Source organism: Pinus tabuliformis, chromosome 1_2, assembly GCF_031772625.1.
Source record: "Pinus tabuliformis cultivar Carrire ecotype Pingquan chromosome 1_2, CPIR1, whole genome shotgun sequence".
Taxonomy (NCBI): domain Eukaryota; kingdom Viridiplantae; phylum Streptophyta; class Pinopsida; order Pinales; family Pinaceae; genus Pinus; species Pinus tabuliformis.
This window is the reverse complement of record NC_142298.1, coordinates 601,225,603-601,245,005: the sequence shown is the minus strand read 5'-3', so window position 1 is coordinate 601,245,005 and position 19,403 is coordinate 601,225,603.

The following is a 19,403-nucleotide window of genomic DNA, read 5'->3' as shown; positions in this document are numbered from 1 at the left end:
GTGTTGTCCTTGATGGCAACCCATTCAGGAGATAGATCACAGTACTTCAAGTCAGCAGCAGAGATTGATGATCAGCTATCAAATATTGAAGAAAATAAGGTGTACGCAGGTACACCTTACATAAGGTGCGTACACGTAGGTCGGAGTTACATACAGTGCGTACATACCCGCAGGTCAGCCGTTCAGGAGGTGCGTACCCCCAGTGCACACATTTCAAGGCAAAGAAATTCACATGTGGGGTTTTCTTATGTTTTACTCTTGGTATTTAGCCGACGGTATTGGGTTATTATGGTGTCGGCTCGTGGTATTGATCCATGTTTTAAGGAAGAGCTTTCCTATATAAAGCAAAGGAGATCATTTGGCTTGAGCATGTTTTGGGTTGAATATCTTATGAGGGCTAGATCTGGTCTAGATCTAAATAAGGCGAATCTATTGATGGAGTGAGATCTCTTCGGCGCATGTTCAGATCTGTAGATCTGACTGTCTAGGTTATTTCTGAAGTCTTGAAATCATCTATGCCCGAAGGTCCGTAGGTTCAGTGAAAGAAAAGTGCGTGCATACGCAGGAACAAAGCGTTTCAGGTGCGCCGGTACGCAGGCACAAAAGGGTTTCAGGTGCGTCGGTACGCAGGCACAGAAGGGTTTCAGGTGCGCCGTTACGCAGGCAGAAAAAGGTTTCAGGTGCGCCGGTACGCAGGCACAGGATGGTTTCAGGTGTGCCGGTACGCAAGCACAGAAGGGTTGCAGGTGCGGAGGTCCACGGGTAGTTCAATGAACTCAGAGCGAGGTACGCAGGCGAACAGTTGAGCAGGGTGCGTACTGTAAGCAGGCAAGTAGTTGAGTAGGGTGCGTACTGTAAGCAGGCAAGCAGTTGATTAGGGTGCTTACTGTAAGCAGGCAAGCAGTTGAGCAGGGTGCTTACGTAAGCGAGCAGTTGAACAGGGTGCTTACTTCTCTTAAGATCTTTGTTTATCATTGCTGTGTTCTAGGTTTGGTTCTATTATTGTTGATCTGGTTACTACAGTTGACTGGGTGATTTTCTTATACTTTATGATCATTTGATGCTTATGGATCCAGTTTGAAAATTTATGAAAAGTGGTCCTTGTAAGAAAAGAAGTAGGGGGTTGTAGCTCCCTTCCAGGAGAGACTGGAAAACAAGAGAGAGTTGTAGCTCTCTGCAGGTTGCAGCCTGCGTACTGGTAAAGGACTGCACCAGTACAAAACCATTGTAAAAGGAGTTTCTAATTTGAAAGAAGATAGAGACATGTTGCAGCAGGTGGTTTTCACCCACATTGGGTTTCCACCTTACATCTTGTGTTCTTTGGTGTGACTATCTGTTTTCTTTGTTCATGCTCATTATTTTATGGTACTGACATGCAAAACTAATTCAAAGAACAAATAAGGAAGATTTATTAAAAGAATTAGATAATACTCATTCACCCCCCCCTCTCAGTATTATTTCCAACAATATAATTATCTTATCTTATCTTATCTTACCTTAGTTGATTTCTATTATCTTCTCCAATATATATTTTCAATTACAATTGCCACACTGGCCAATTTTCTAATATTCTTTGTCTCTGATTTCACGAGGATGTACATCTTTCCTGAACAATATGCATCATGCATGAGATCTGAGCCATCTCTGATCTAAAAATTACAAGATCTAAAAAATGAATGGATTTGTTAGATTATAAAAGGTTGCTTCACACCATCTCTTGCATAAGGAGATATGTATCATTCTAATTGCATCTCGATTTAATGCACTCATTTCTACTTGTTGGTCCAACCTTTTATCCTAAAATGGGTTTCATCTTCTACGAAGAAGGATAACAGAATGAGTCATATACTAAAAAAAAAACCAATTCTGCAAATGTTTTGGTGACCTTGCATTTTGAAATAAAGTGCTTAACTGTCTCTGGTTGTTGTTTTTCTTTTATTTGTTTATTTGTATTTATGAGGTACCACGTGAACTATCAAAAAAGAGGGCTTGGCTATGCTTATTTCATAGGTTTATGAATAGTAATTACTCTACATCAATGTCTGGGCTTTGTTTTTCACTCTTGAGTTGAAGTAGATTTGTGTGAGGCTAAAGAGAGGCCTGTAAAATTTAAATGTATTTCCATTGTTCCAACTCTGGCTTTGATCAATTGAGATTTAGGTTTTCATATATCTACCACTACAGAAGGTTTGAATTGTGCTCTTTATCTGAAGTAAAAACATGTGTGAAGTTTAAGGGGAACAATGATTGGGTAAATTGAATGGTGTTTGTGAAATGCAGGTCCCTTTATAATTGGAAGGTTATCATGTAAGTGGAAATGATCCAAAGGTTAGTGACCCATTTGGAGGTTGACGATGAAGATCTCCTGGTTTCCGAAGAGGCTTCTCCAATTCCATAGGGAAAGCTGAAAAGGTTGAAGAGAGTAGGGCAAGTCCTTGGTAATGTTAGAAGGAAATTTTCTCTTACTTATTAAAATAATATTGTTGATGATAGTGATCTCATGGACCACGTGAATGCTAGTGAGTTCGTGAGTAATTGCCAAGCGTTTACTGCTAGTTTAGAGCAAATACAACATGCATAGGAACAATTCATTTACAAAAACAAGTTTTTTCAATATCCTAGGCGAAGTAGACGAGGAGGATGATAAAAAATATCAACAAGTTGATAATGTCCACACTTGAATTGACTTTCTTAGAATCGTAAACACATCCATGAAATACTTTGCTTCTAAAAGTGGAAAAGATTATGAAAACTTGAAATTTCATGCTTCTATAAATGAGCAAACAATTGAAACAACATAAGATAATCAAGTTTCTAATAACTACATAGAAATGGAATCAATCATAGCCAAAAGAAAATCCAAGAAAAACATTCATGAAGAAGACAAGCAAAGTAAGAAGCTAAAGAGGAACCCAGTTAGCAAAGATGAATTCAGAGCAGAATCATCAGATGTCTTGCTGATAGCAGCTTCATTCTGCCTTGAGAAGGAGGAGGAGGATAGGAAGAAGAAAGAGGAGGGTTCACAAGGCAAATCCAAAATATCTTTGAATCTTTGAATACAGTGGAAAAGAAAGTGACGAAAAGGTAGATCATTGCATCAATAGTTTGATAGGCTCTGATTCACATATTATTTCAATGTGGGTTCCCATTTCGTTTGGAGAAAAACAAATCGAACCTTGAGGATATAAATGCTAAATCTGAATGGATTTTACGAGGTTTTCTTGATTGTTGTCATTTTTTTACCTCTTTTTTCCTATATACTCTTTCAGGTTGCAGTAATTGGAAATGTATTTGAAATTCCTATGTGTAACTTGTTTTTGTTTTTTGTTTAGAAACACCAAATGCTTCTTTCAAACCATAGCCAACTATTGGGAAATCAATTTCATCTATATTGGAGAAGATACATCTTCGAAAAATCCATCTTGAATAAAAGTGGGACTTGTATGTTCAATCTTTATCTTTCACAACTTTAACTGTTATATGTTTGTTGATAGGAAAGAGGATTCAGTGGGTAATTAGATTAAAGGGTTTGTTTTTGACAACATGTTTTATTGATGACTTGAAGTAGGGTTGGGAAGGGATCCAGTGGAGTGTTGCAAAGTTCTGAAGATGGTATATATTCTGAGGACCTTCCATAGGAAAGTCATCATAAAAGCCTTTCGGATGGTGATGAGGAAGAAGATGAACTTTTGAAGGAGATGCCTGAAATGGAGGTGAAGTTTGTAGAATAAACACATAAAACAATAAATGGAACATTAAATTCCTTGATATTTTTTCTTTGGTTATACCTTGATAGGATGGTCTAATGATTGCATTTGGGAATTAAATTTTCTTTCAGAATGAAGAAGGAGATTTAGAATTCGACAACTTTAGGGATTTCCTTGGCAATTAAAGTGGCATTCTTCGAATCCCAGACAACCATGGTGAAACAAGCCTATGTGAGGAGGTAAGTGCTTGATCTAGATAATTTAAGCCAAGTTCATAGGGTTTCTTTCCTTTTCTTCTCGGGAGGTACCCAATATTGACTATAATCTCACATCTATTCATGTGACACCAAATCTTTCCCTTGTTTGTTATATCCATGATTGGATATGTTGTACACTCTGTAAGAAGATATGTGTGGTGTTAAATTTTGGGAAAATAAGCAAGCATAAGCAGTAGGTCAATTTTCACTTAAATATTGGATTTTTATGCTAGGTATTCTAGTCTCTTGAGCATTTAACCAGAAAATCTACAAAAGGAAGTGTTTGCTTATGCTAGAAGAACAATTGATTTCCTACTTCATCAGTAGAAAATGAAAGATTTTCACTAGAATTAGCTTAATTGGAAATTTTATCTTATTTATTACCTATGTAGGGTATAAGGCAAGATAATTCCAAGACAAATGGTGTATTTCGAGCACCAATTGAGTACACTCAAGTTTGAATGAATGTATTTATATATTTTTTTCTTAAGAATATATTTATATGTTATACTAGTGAATGTTTGTAATACTCAGCCATTGATATAGTTGCCACAGCCTGTAGGATCTTTTTTGCAATTCTGAATTGAGTTCTAGAGATGATCAAGAGGAAAATCTTGATGATAGCACCCAAGAGAATGATATTTTTGTTCCAACATTATCAAATGTGAATTTGAAGCTTGAATCACATCTAGATGATGTTGAATATAATCTTGCATGTATATGTTATTTTCTTGCTTCTTAGGGCTTCCGGATCTAACCAACTATAGTGGAAGAATGAGTGATTTAGGGCTTGACCACTCTGCCCTGTTATCAATCCTCTAACTCTACTTAGATGACTCAACTAGGGAATCCAACACAATGTTGTTCATCACCTATAAACAAACCCATTACATCATTTTCAGTACTTAATGAAAGCCATTCACGTCTACTCTAGGTCATGTCTCAGTTCACACCAAAAAGCATACTTTAGCCTTATAGACTCTTGAAGTGGCTAGCAAATTACTGAGATTTTGCGGCCCTCAATACAGTGACAAGACAGTCCTTTTGGCACCTTTCTTAGGATCACATCTCTTCACAACTTGCTCAGAAATCAAGGTGAATTTCTCTATCTTTTAGACAGACTTTAGGGCATAATCTTGGTGAATATCTATGTACTGAACCAATGCTAAAATAGGACATCAACCCTCTGTCCAAAACCTTTGGACAGACCTCGATCTCCTAGCAATCAATCAACATGAGAACCAAATCAACGTACCTTACCTTAGATGTCTGCTCCATTGTCATAAGGTAACTTTTATGTGCAATTTCCTTGATATTTTCGGCCCCTTATAGGGTTCCTATACCAGCTCCAGGTGTGTCCTAAACTTAGCCCTAGGAACCTTGAAAAAATAGTGTAAATTTTTTCTTTTAGATCTCCAACTTCTGCATGTTTACTTGAGGAATTGTGGACCTTATTCCAAGCTTCATCACAACCTACACGTTATTACTATCCACTAAAATTAGACCTACAATCTTGCCCATTCAGAACCTACGACAAAGAAACTAAATGTATCTTCCTCTCTTAGCTTACTCGACTTCTTGAGGATCTGCAACGTTTTCTGTAGTAGTCACAATGATCTTTACAACATGATTTTATCTTTCACCATTAACTTCAATGTAGTGTCTCTTAGATTTATGCACATGTTTCCACAGAGAGTGTAGAGTGTAGGAACTTTCTTCTTGTTCTTCTCATGCTCAAATCCTTTATGTTGCTAACATACTTTGATGTCTTACTGTCCATGGTAAAAGGAGACTTGTTTTTATGGTTGTCACCAGGCTTGCTCCAGAATTTCTGACTTCTTTCGAATTGTTAAGCATTACTTGCATCATCTTTTAGGAAAGACTTGCATCATGGTTATTATTAGGAAGGGAATCTATATCATTCTTAACTGATAGGCCTGGCACCAGAATTTCAAATCACTGTCAAGAAGGACTCTCAAAGATATTTGATCCACAGAGGAGTATAATCTCACACTGCCTCACAACAGATTATAGATTAGTTTCTCAAGAGACTCGTATCAATTTAACAATCTAGCTTCTTTCAAAGCTCATATTAGTATAGGCCATCGAGAGATCTTCTTAGTGTGTTAAGTATCAATGTTGAGGTAGCCTTAAACTTGCGTGAAGGAGATAACAGTCAGTGTCAAAAGTTATGCATCATTCATTAGAACTTCACATTTCTTTTATTTTTATATCAAATCTTCATACTCAGACTGTCAAAATAATCTATCTCAGAGAAAATCAAATCTGCTTCAGGACGATGGTTTCAGGAAACTTGCATCACTACAATATATATGTTCCAACACAAAGAAACCTTCCTCTTTCTAACCTTAGATCTTGTCCCATGTTGGAAAATCAAATATAATGCAGATGACGATTGATTCTCCTACTTGCTAATTACTTGTGAAAGTTAAATTTATTATTTTAACTTATATTATTTCTTCTTCATCAAGAAATTACACAATATTATTCTTCCAAGATCATAAATAAATAAGAGACACAAAGATTTAGGCTTCCAGAAATGGCAAAACCCCTCAAAGGAGAAAACCCAACAATCCTCTTATTGAATCTAGTCAAAATTAGATATCCAAAATGAGAGACAAGACAAGTCTGCCACCAATTGACCAAGTCAAACTTTCCTTCAAGTGACCTTAAGTAGTCCAAATCAACACATTCAAGTCAAAGTCAAAGCTAAACAAATTTGTCTTCAAACTATTCAAATTTCAGAAATTTCAGGTATGTGATGAGGAGGTCAAAAATAGGTCTGTCAACACTTCAAAAGTTCGATATTATACACAGAAAAATGTGAGATTTTCTTTAGATATAATTCAGTCAACCTTTTGGAGTATACTTGTAGTTTCTTGCTCCGTTATTCTTTTAATTTTCAACTCCTTTTACTAGTTTTAGATCACTCTATTCGATGGATGAATTGAATCTCAAGGAGGTCAAACCATCTTCATATATATACCTGACTGGAGGTTGAACAATTGCCATTGAGGCCAACTTGAAGGTTGTCTCGGTCAATTTCTTGTATACTTGAGACTTAAAAAAAATGATTTTCTTTCTTTTACAATTGTCCAAATAGGACATGTCTTGAATACAAATTTCTATGGCTCTTATTGAGCGTAAGGAACATTCATGATAAAAAAAAAACATAATGATAAATACATAAATAATTATTTTTACTTTATGAAGACCAATACTAGTTACATTTTCAACATAAGCCTCCATGCAAGCCACCATGCAACCCTAAGTTTTTTAAGGTTCAATACTCTCCTTTGGAATTCCTAACAATCCTTCAATGCAAGGTGTCCTCCAAGGAAATAAATATCCCTTCATGTGCTCCTTACATGAAGTGACCAAGCTCCATAGGTATCCTACACTCCAAGGAAGAATGTCATACAAGCATCCATACAAGGTATAGAACTCAAAAAGTCTAGTGTGCCAGGGCATCATGCAACACCAAGGATCAACCACACACCATGAAGCCCACATGTAATGAGGTACCCCAAAACATGGTATAAACACTTTTGGAGTAAACTTTGAAAGTTAGCAATCCTCTATAAAAAGTAACTTGTAAGGAACATGCTTCTATATGCTTTTCTTTGACAGTAAATGGGAGCATATTTGACTTCTTTTGTCACTTTAGAAGTCTATTCCTAGGGCTACCAAAACTTCCCTAACTCTGTGACAACTCAACTACTCTTGTCACTCTCCATAGGTTTTACAAATCTTCCCATCTTGTCAACAATCTCACTGTTCCAGAATGCTACATCTAGGGTTTCATAGCCAGACCTCTAAACATCCTTCACTAAAAGACTGCTTCTTAGGGCTTCCAGATCTACCCAACTACATTCAAAGCTTGACTAATCTAGGGCTTGACAAATATGCCCTCTTATCAGTCCTCTAACTCTATTTAGATGACTGAACTAGGGCATCCAACACACTATTGTTCATCACTTATAAACAAAACCATTACATAATTTTCAGTACTTAATGAAATCCATTCATGTCTACTCTAGATCATGCCTCAGTTCACACCAAAATACATACTTTAGCCTTATTTTAGACTCTTGAAGCAACTAGCACAATACTGAGATTTTGTGGCCCTCAATACAGTGACAAAATAGTCCTTTTGTCACCTTTCTTAGGATCACGTCTCTTCACAACCTGCTCAGAAATAAAGGTGAGTTTGTCTATTTTTTGGATAGACTAGGGTAAAATCTTGGTGATTGTCTATGTATTGAACCAGTGCTAAACTAGGGCATCAACCCTCTGTCCAAAACCTTTGTACAAACCTCCATCTCCTAGCAATCAATCAACATGAGAACCAAGTCAACATACCTTATTTTAGATGTCTGCTTCATTGTCATAAGGTAACTTTTATGTGCACTTTCCTTGAGATTTTCGGCCCCTTATAGGGTTCTTGTACCAGCTATAGGTGTGTCCTAAACTCAGCCCTAAAAATATCTACAAAATAGTGTAAACCTCTTCTTTTAGATCTCCAACTTCTACACATTTACTTGAGGAAGTGTGGACCTTATTCCAGCCTTCATCACAACCTACATGTTATTACTGCCCACTAAAATTAGGGTCTCATCCCTTCTTCACATCTCAAACATTTTCAGCCCTGTACATGGAGATGTACACATAGCCATATGCCCATAACCACAAAAGACTCTGCCAATAGACCTACAAACTTGCCCATTCAAAACCTGAGATAAAGAAACTAAATGTGTCTTCCTCTCCCACCTAACTCGGCTTCTTGAGGGTCTGCAACATTTTCTTGTAGTAGTCACAATGATCTTTATGACATGCTTCTATCTTTCACCATTAACTTCATTGTAGTGTCTCTTAGATTCACACACATGTTTCCACAGAGAGTGTAGAGTGTAGGAACTTTCTTTTTGTTCTTCTCTTTCTCAGATGATTTATGTTGTTGACATACTTTGATGTCTTACTTTCCATGGTACAAGGGTATGTATATACATCTCAAAAAGGAGACTTGTTTTTACTATGGTCACAATGATTTCTCCAGAATTTCCGACTTGCTTTGAATTGTTAAGCATTACTTGCATCATCCTTTAGGAAAGACTTACATCATGGTTATGATTAGGAAGGGAATTTGTATCATTCTTCACTGATAGGCCTTGCATCAGAATTCCAAATCACTATCAAGAAGGATTCTCAACTATATTGTTGAGGTAGCCTTAAAATTGCATGAAGGAGATAATAGGCAGTGTCAAAAGTTATGCATCATTCTTTTTTGTTTTCCCGAGGAAAAGTATCGTAATTTTCATTATCAAGGAAAATTACATATTGTAAATTCCATAGGCATATGCAGAGTAAGTGACCGTAGTCATTTTTGGTATGTTTAGATCTGAAGAAGTCTATACAAAAAACCTAGAGGAGAGTGTGCTGCCTGTATCTAATAATAAACATTATATATACATATATTCAAAAAACTTCAAAATATCACCCATGGTGATTACTGTTATGTAGTCAGTAGATCAAAACTGAAAAATGAGTTAGGGCTTGTCATCCCTCTACAGATCCTAACCAATGTATGGTCTATGGAAGTACTAGTAGATCTACTCTAGTCTATGCTCATTGATCAACCATTCCCCTATAGGATGATGTGTTGCCACATTTGAAAGCTAGTTTGCAAGTTCATTGTGCTCCCTGTAGATATGAGCACATGAAATATGATCAAAATGAGTTTGAAAAAAAAACATCATCCAACATGGTTCCGAGAGTATAAGCATGGCATATAGAAATGCAGTTGAACCAGTTAATAACAATCTTGGAGTCCCCAAATACTTGTAAATGCCTGCAGTTTATGTTTAATGCAAAGTATCAAAGATGACGAAGTGTAAGGAGCTCCGTAAAATTATTTGTGCCATACCCCAACCCCATGCAAATATGGAAGATATGTGTCTCATAAAAATGTTGGATAATGCCACTGCCACAACCGTGACCTTGTGCTGAACCGTCGAAGTAGTCCCAAGGGTGCGATTTATCTATGACATTCAGAATGATAGTTTGAGACGTGGCTACTAGTTCATCATCCAGAATTGTCATGTAACTATTGCATATCATAGGTATAATGAGTGGCCAAAATATTTTCTTTCCCTAAAATATGTTTTTGTTCCTACTCATCCAAACGTGCCAGCACACCATTAATGGGAGACATTGGGTTTTTGGATTAGGGGCTTCGGACCACCAGTAGTTCCAGGCATTTAGTATACAATCGCCATCCCAATGTAGAGATAAATTTAGAGTATGTATCACCTACTCCCAGACCTGCTGAGTTATAGGGCATGATAGAAAAAGATGGTGATTTGATTCCTCCTCCCCACAACATAAAACACATCATGAAGGTCCCTGAAATGAGCATTTCCTAAGATTTGTTTTGGATAGGGTCTTATCCATAATTGTGTTCCACATTAGGAGACGATTACATGGTGGGCCTTTTAGCTTCCATATCCAGCTCCACCATCTTTCTAATGAGTTTGGTTTATGGCTAACATGGATAATAGGATATCCCTCCTTTGGTGTATAAATCCCCTTTTGAGCCAGGCCCCAAATCAATTCATCATCTGTGTCCCTAAGTCTCACATGGGATTCAATTAAATCCGCAGTGCTCCTCCACTCCATATTCCACTATTCTAGTATATCAAGGGCCTCTGCTGATAGCCATGCTTGTTTATATATAGATGTGTTTAATAAGTCTCCAATTTGTGTGATGGTTGCCACTACGCTATGATTAAGGAAATCAATCAAACCAGGAAAGAGATTGTGTAAGTTACCGCATCCAATCCATAGATTGGTCTAAATCCGAGTAGACATACCATTTCCTATCCACCAAGTTAGACCACTTCTTATGATGGGAAGGGTGTGTATAACATCTCTCCAAATCACTGATATTCCTTTCTTGTTCCTAGAAGGTAACCATATCTAGTCCATAACTATGCGAGGCTAGATATATTTATAGGTAACCACCTCCGTCCAGAGGCTCTTGTGCTTCAGGAGAAGCCATCCTAGTTTAGTTGCCAATGCTTGAGCAAATGTAGAAATGTTTTTGAGGCTGCAACCTCCTCATTATTTGGGAGCTGCAATTCTATTCCATTTGACCCATGCATAGGGTTTCCCATCCTTGTGTCCCTTCCATAAGAAATTGCAACATACTCATTGAATCCTTTGTAAGATACCTTGGGGGATCCAGGCCAGAGACATCTAGAAGACCGAAGTTGCTTCCAAAATAGATTTAATGAGCACCAATCTACTAGCTTTGGACAATCACTGATGGCTCCACTTGTTTAATATTTTTTCCACCTTAGCGATCAACCAGGTCCAATCTGTAATTTTGTATCCATATTCTTTGATCCTGAAACCCAAGTACTTCAACCCATCCCCCATTATCAGGATTTGGAAGGGGAAGTTATGATGTGCTTGACATGTCTCATGTTGAGAACAAGCTGATAGAGAAATAGTGGATTTGGCCCCATTTATGTCCATCCCTGTTGCGGCACAAAATAGTTGCAGCACTTCAGAGGGAGTATTGTTGTCCTGAATGCCTCCATCTAAGAATCTCATAATATCATCCACAAAAAGCAGATGTGTAAGTGTGCATTCCTAAGAAATCAATCTGCTTAGACCTTCCATTACAATAAGGAAAAGTAATGGAGAGAGTGGGCATCCATGCCTGATTCCTCACTCCACCTTAAAGGAATGGGTGGTTGATCCATTGATTAAGGTTCCAAAGGATACAATAGTGATATAGCACATGATCCATTTGATGAAGGCTAGTGGAAAGCCCAAGTGAGTAAGGATCATCCTAATAAATATCTATCTGACCCTATCAGAGGCCTTCGAGAGGTTGATTTTGTGCATAACCCCTTTAAGCTTCTTATGTTTTATGGAGTGTAAGCCCTCTTGTGCAATACCGATGACCTCATGTATTTTTTGATTATGTACGAAGGAAAACTGTTCAGAGGAAATGTTATCAGATAGAATCAACTTGATGTGATTAACAATGATCTTTGCAATAATTTTGTATAGGCAGTTACAGAGGGAAATGGGCCGGAAGTTGTTAAAGGATAGCGGGGAGTCCGTCTTGGGTATGAGGGCTATATAGGTGGAATTTATAGGTTCATACATTCTACCTGATGATAAGAATTCCTCAATCACACTGAGTAGGTCTAGGCCAATAATGTCCAAGAATGTATGATAGAATTCCATGGACCAACCATCCGGCCCCTGACTTTTGTCCTTCTTAAATGACTTCAGGGTGTCCTCCAATTCCCCCATAGTTAGAGGTTTGATGAGGTCCTCCTCCAAGTCTGGTTCAACAAATCTCGGATAATGCACCACAATGTGAATAATATCAGCAAGGGTTGTGCCTAATGGGGCTTTAAAAATTTTCTTGAAGTGAGTTTTCCCCAGCCTAGCCAGCTGATTATATGTATTAGCAATTAGGCCCTATTTTTTAGGCATCTACTAGGTAATATTGTTGGATTTCCTTTCCTTAGAAAATTTATGAAAGAATTTAGTGTTGACATCCCCAGCTTTTAACCAAATTTCTCTGCTTTTGAGTCTCCATGTTTCTTCCCGTTCCAGCAGAATCTTGGATTTCTAGGCTTCCAAGTCCATAAGGTGTAGTTTTTCTTCGATAGAGGTGTACCCTCTACCTTGTTCATCCGTTAGTGAGGCCAACTAATTTTCAATGTCACAGAGGGTATGTTCCTCCCTGGCCTTTTTCCCCTTGGCCCAATCAATGGATAATCTCTTGAGATTGACCAGGTTGCGGCAGAAACCAATGGCCTTCCTCTGATCATTTGGTAGGGGATGGGCTTTCCAAAAATCCATAACTAACCTGAGATATTTAGGGTCCTTTAACTAGGTCGAGTTAAACTTGAAAGGATCCCTAGGTTTTTTAAAGGAGTTTGCCACTTCTAGATAAATGGGGGAATGATCTGAGATCCCTCCAGTGCCCACCCACTATCTGTAATTAGTGAGGGAAGTGATCAGGTCTTCATGAATAAGAAACTTGTCAAGTCTTTGACCCAGTGCTGCTTCTCTAGTCCTTCTGTTGTGCCAAGTTGGCATCTTCTTGTTCATAGGGACGTCAATAAGACTATGTTTCTCCAGAAGTAATCCCAGTTGATCTGAGAGTGGATCCAGCTGTGAGTGGTGTCCCCAGGATTCTTCATGACCGATGGTGAAGTTAAGATCTCCCCCTATAATAGTGGAATGGTCTATCAAGGGGTTCTCTAGTATCTTCTACCAAAATTCCATTCTATTGAGCTTGGGTGCATAAATGTTCATAATACGTAGATTTTTGCTCAATTCAATGGAAAAAATATCCATACCCAAGAACCCATGACCTCCCCAAGCAGAGGTGACCTTGATGGATTGAGGGTTTATCCCAAGCGCTAAACCCCCCGATCTCCCAACAACATCCAGAGCTTGGAATTTCCATCCTGGCTTGATATTTTGGAGGGTCCTAACAATCAGCTCAGATCTACCCAGGGTTTATTGTAGAAAAATAATATCACAAGGCTCACTGCCCAAGAGTCTCTTGAGAGCTATTTTTTTAGAGGGGCTAGCTAAACCCCTTCAGTTGAAGGAGAGCCACTTCATGGGGGGACATTTCCAAGGGTGTCCTGTGCTCTAGGTACCCTTTCAATGGTGTTATGTCTGCCCTGAGCAACATCTGCCCCAACAATCTTGATGGCTTTGGACATCTTGGAAGGCCCCATGGGGAGGGTTTGTGCTCGACTTGAGAGGGAGTGATGCCTAATCCAAGAGAATATAGAGGCTAGTGGTGGGAGTGGAGGTTGTATGGATGAGATCCCAAAGCAGAAGGGGAAATAGGAATGTCTTGGAGCCCCTGTGTTCGTATAGTTGGGGGGGTGGAAAAAATAGGCAACGGGGGATCAAGTGCACAGGTAATGGGGGAGGTAACCATACAAGGTGTAGATGCAAATGATGCCAAAGAGAAATTAAAATGATTAACATTCAGTGTAGAGGAAAAGGGAAAAGAAACTGTACTCGTTGTAGGAGAAGCCACCGCAACAGACCAGGATCTAGTCATAGGAGGGGAAATAGGTGGCATTTAGGAAGCACAAGATGGCTGAACAGTGTCCCTAGCCACTTCCTTTAGACTTTCTAGACCTGTGGGCTACTTGTCGACAATTGGGTCTTCTTTCTAGCGATGCTTCGTTCCCTTTGATGCAGGAGTAGCAGATGGCGAGAGCAGTGGGCAATCTTTATAAAGATGTCCAACCTTATGGCATCTCCGACACCTGAATGGAACACCTTCATAGTCAATATTTTATCTGTGTGAGAAGTGCCTCCAATGTAGGGTTATCTTCTCCTCCAAGCCTTCTCTGGTATACAGATGTACTAGAATGTGAGCCATGGTCATATTCCCCGATGTTTCATAGGATTGGTCATGTTCCAAATAGGTGCCTAGTGCATTGCCAATGCGCTTGAATACAACCAAAGACCAGTATTGCATAGGTAGCCCTAGTAAACAAACCTAGATCGGCCTAGCTCCCTATTGTTCCCTCTCAAGGTCAAATAATGGATCCCATCTTTTTAGCAATAGTGGTGCTAATTCAATATGCCAGAACCTAGAGAGTATCTAGTCTGTATACTCTTCCCTGTGAAATCGAAGGGTGAACCAACCTCACGCGAGCACCCTAATGGTGGGCATTTCTTCGAGTAAAGTGCCCCAAATCTCTAAGGTCTAGAGACAAAGTCTCTCCATAGTATCATGTCGGCCCCAAATGCAGCCCACCACGACGTTTTTGGCTATATCAACAACTTCCCCCATTGAGAGGTCTTCCCCTAAAGAGAGGTTGATATCCCTGTCAATGGCCTTCAGACACCTCCCTTTCTTAACTTTTTCCGACCTGCGGGTAGTCGGGTAATCCTGTAGGAGACCCCTAAAGGCCTGGTTAACCATTTGCGGGGTGGAAGGGGAATATTTAGTATTTGGGATCAATGTGCTGAAGCAGCCAGAACAGATAGGGGTGCAGGGTGTAGGGCCATTGGGATTAAGGGTACTTCTGGACTGAGTAGGAAAAGGGTGGGTATCATCCCCAAGTGGAGTGATGCTAGAGGAGGAAGGGTTGCAGGGCGGGGTGGAGATGTGAGGTAGATTGGACAGCGACGCGTTTAATGTATGGGTTAGTTTCAGGCTGGTGCCAATGAGGTTCATGGTAGCCGGGGAGAGCGGAGGCCAGTCCAAGCTGGAGGCATCTTCAAGGTTGACAGAGGGTGGTGGATGGGTCACAAATGGCCTAGGTCAGTTTAGTGTGGCACAAGGTGTAGACAGAGGTCATAGGGATGAGCCAGAGGAGCCGGAACTTGACACATCATGATGGCGAGTCCATATAACCTCATGGGGATTGGGGTCCTCGGAATAATCAACCGCATCTAGGTCCATTGCAAACTGATATGGAGAAGGTCAATGGAGGTTTCGGTCTACGTGGAAAGCAGGTGGACCACCGTGACGAAATGCTTGGGAACTTGGAGGAAGGAGGTAGGTAGGACAGAGTCAGGCGAGCCGTGGAGGTTAGCCATCACTGTGAAGTGCAGTGCAACACCGCCTCAGAAACTCCATTTCTCGTCGACCAAAGTTATTCATCATTCATTAGAAGTTCACATTTCTTTTATTTTTATATCAAATATTCATACTCAAACTGTCAAAAGCATCTATCTCATAGAAGCTCTAATATTCTTTAGGACGATGGCTTCAGGAAACTTGCATCACTGTAGTAGAGATGTGCCAACACGAAGTAACCTTCCTATTTCTGACCTTAGTGCTGATTTCATGTTGGAAAATCAAATATAATGTAGATGATGATTGATTCTCCTACTTGGTAATTACTTGTGAAAGTTAAATTTCTTCTTTTTACTTATTATTTCTTCTTCATCAAGAAATTACACAATATTAGTCTTCCAATATCACAAAGAAACAAGAGACACAAAAATTTAGGCTTCCAAGCCATGGAAAAACCTCTCAAAGGAGAAAACCCAAAAATATTGTTATTGAATCTAGTCAAAATGAGATATCCAAAACTAGAGACAAGACAAGTCCACCACCAATTGACCAAGTCAAACTTTCCTTCAACTTTCAAGTGATCTTAAGTAGTGAAAATCAATGCCTTCAAGTCGAAGTCAATGCTAAACAAATCCGCCTTCAAACTGTTCAAATTTTAGAAATTTTGGGTCTGTGATGAGGAGGCCAAAAATAGGTTTGTCAACACTTTAGAAGTTCAATCGTATACTCCGAAAAATGTAAGCTTTGCTTTATATATAATTCAGTACAAATTTTGGAGTATACTTGTAGTTTCTTACTCCATTATTCTTTTAATTTTTAGCTCCTTTTATTAGTTTTAGATCACTCTATTCGATGGATGAATTGAATCTCAAGGAAGTCGAACCTGACTGGAGGTGGAACAATTGTCATTGAGGCCGACTTGAAGGGTATCTTGGTCAATTTCTTGTATACTTAAGACTTCAACAAGAAAAATGATTTTATTTATTTTACAAATGTCCAAGTAGGACATGTCTTGAATACAAATTTCTATGACTCTTATTGAGCATGAAAAACATGCATGATAAAAAATAAAATAATAATAAATGCATAAATAATTATTTTTATATTATCAAGAATGATACCAGTTACATTTTCAACATAATCTTCCATGAAAGAAACCATGCAACCGCAAGATTTTTAAGGCTCAATGCTCTCCTTTGGAATTCCTAACAGTACTCCAATGTTGGGTGTCCTCCAAAGACATAAATCTCCCTTCATGTGCTACTTACATGAAGTGACCAAGCTCCATAGGTCTCCTACACTCCATGGAAGAATGTCATACAAGCATCCATACAAGGTCTAGAACTCAAAAATTCCAGTATGCCATCATGCAACACCAAGGATCAACCACACACCATGCACCCCAAATCTAATGAAGTACCCCCAAACATGGTATAAACACTTTTCGAGTAAACTCTGAAAGTTAACAATCCTCTATAAAAGTAACTTGTTAGAAACATGCTTCTATATGATTTTCTCTAATAGTAAATGGGAGCATATTTGACTTCTTTTGTCACTTTAGAACTCTATTCCTAGAGCTACCAAAACTTCCCTAACTCTATGACAAATCAACTTCTCTTGTCACTCTCCATAGGGTTTACAAATATTCCCATCTTGTCAACAATCTGACTATTCTAGAATGCTGCATCTAGGGTTGGCACAGCTAGACCTCTAAACATCCTTCACTAAAAGACTGCTCCTTAGGGCTTCTGGATCTACCCAACTACAGTCAAACCTTGACTGATCTAGGGCTTGACAAATCTGCCCTCTTATCAGTCCTCTAACTCTACTTAGATGACTGAACTAGGGCATCTAATACACTATTGTTCATCACCTATAAACAATCCCATTACATCATTTTCAGTACTTAATGATATCCATATACATCTACTCTAGATCATGCCTTAGTTCACACCAAAAGACATACTTCAGCCTTACTCTAGACTCCTGAAGGAGTTAGCACAATACTAAGATTTTATGGCCCTCAATACAGTGACAAAACAATCCTTTTGTCACCTTTCTTAGGGTCACATCTCTTCACAACCTTCTCATAAATAAGGGTGAGTTTCTTTATTTTTGGATAGACTAGGGAAGAATCTTGGTGACTATCGATGTACTGAACCAGTGCTATACTAGGGCATCAACCCTCTATCCAAAACCTTTGTACAAACCTCCATCTCCTAGCAATCAATCAACATGATAACCAAGTAAATGTACCTTATCTTAGATGTCTACTTCATTGTCATAAGGTAACCTTTATGTGCACTTTCCTTGTTATTTTCGGCCCCTTATAGGGCTCCTGTACCAGCTACAGGTGTGTCCTAAACTTAGTAGTAACAACCTCTACAAAATAGTGTAAACCTCTTCTTTTAGATCTCTAACTTCTGCAAATTTACTTGAAGAAGTGCAAACCTTATTCCAACCTTCATCACAACCTACACGGTATTACTGTCCACTAAAATTAGGGTCTCAACCCTTCTTCATAGCTCAGACTTTTTCGGCCCTGTACATGGAGATTTACACACAGCCATATGCCCAGAACCACAAAAGACTCCCCCAATAGACCTACAAACTTGCCCATTTAGAACCTGAGACAAAGAAACTAAACGTATCTTCCTCTCCCAGCTAACTTGGCTTCTTGAGGGTCTGTAACTTTTTCTTGTAGTAGTCACAATGATCTTTATGACATGCTTCTATCTTTCACCATTAACTTCACTATAGTGTCTCTTAGATTCATGCACATGTTTCCATAGAGAGTGTAGAGTGCATGAACTTTCTTCTTATGCTTGTCTTGCTCAGATGATTTATGTTGTTGACATATGTTGATGTCTTATTGTCCATGGTACAAGGGTATGTATATACATCTCAAAAAGGAGACACTGGGGATGCTGGAAGCCCCAACTGGCATTGGGATCCGGGAGGGCACACCTACCATTTCCCAGGTATACTAGTTGACTATGACCTAGAGGGTATAGTTGACCTAGTAGTCGAGCTTGTACCTCTGCTAGGAGAGTTTCAGTGAGCACCAGGTGCCACCAGATAGTGCCTTGTATGGAGCTGGGGATTCTTCACATTTTTGTGAGACACAGAGGAGTAAGGAAGTGGTGGCATTTCTGCTGACACATGGGGAGATTCACTTCTTGGCTCCCTTAGGGAGGACTTGAAGGGTAGATCCCCTCCTCAGAGAGCATGATGATGTGACATTGGAGGTGATGATTCGGGTTGGATGTTAGTTGACACATATGGAGACAGCTTTAGTCCACTCATTTGGGGATGGGTAGGAGCATCTAACATGCAGTAGTTGTCTACAGATGGGCATGGAGATGCATGGGGTTGTGTTGAGCACGGGATCCCCCAAGGGAAGTTGTGGGGCATAAAACCCAAATTTTGACCAAGTCCGATGTAAAGACTCTGTGTTTCATGGGCACAGAGCGCGAACTTGTAAATGAGTCATAGGGTTGTCTGCCCTCAATTTTGTAAATGCAATGTCGGCTTTAGAGATCCACCCTTGGTCCATGGACCATGGGATTCTATAAATAGAGTGAGGCTCTAAGCTGTAAATCAACCGAAGAAGGAATCAATGAATGAATGATGAAGAATTGAGTCTTATCTAAGTGTAGAGTTGAGTCTCGGGTCATAGAGTAGGAGAAGGCTTTACAGCTGAGTGCGCAGAGGCCTAGTAGCCCACAACTGAGTGTGCAGGGTGAGTCAAGTTTGTAATCGATTTAAGAAGTAATAAAGAAGAAGTTCCATATCATTTCTGTGTATCTTTTTCCTGTTTTCTGCATT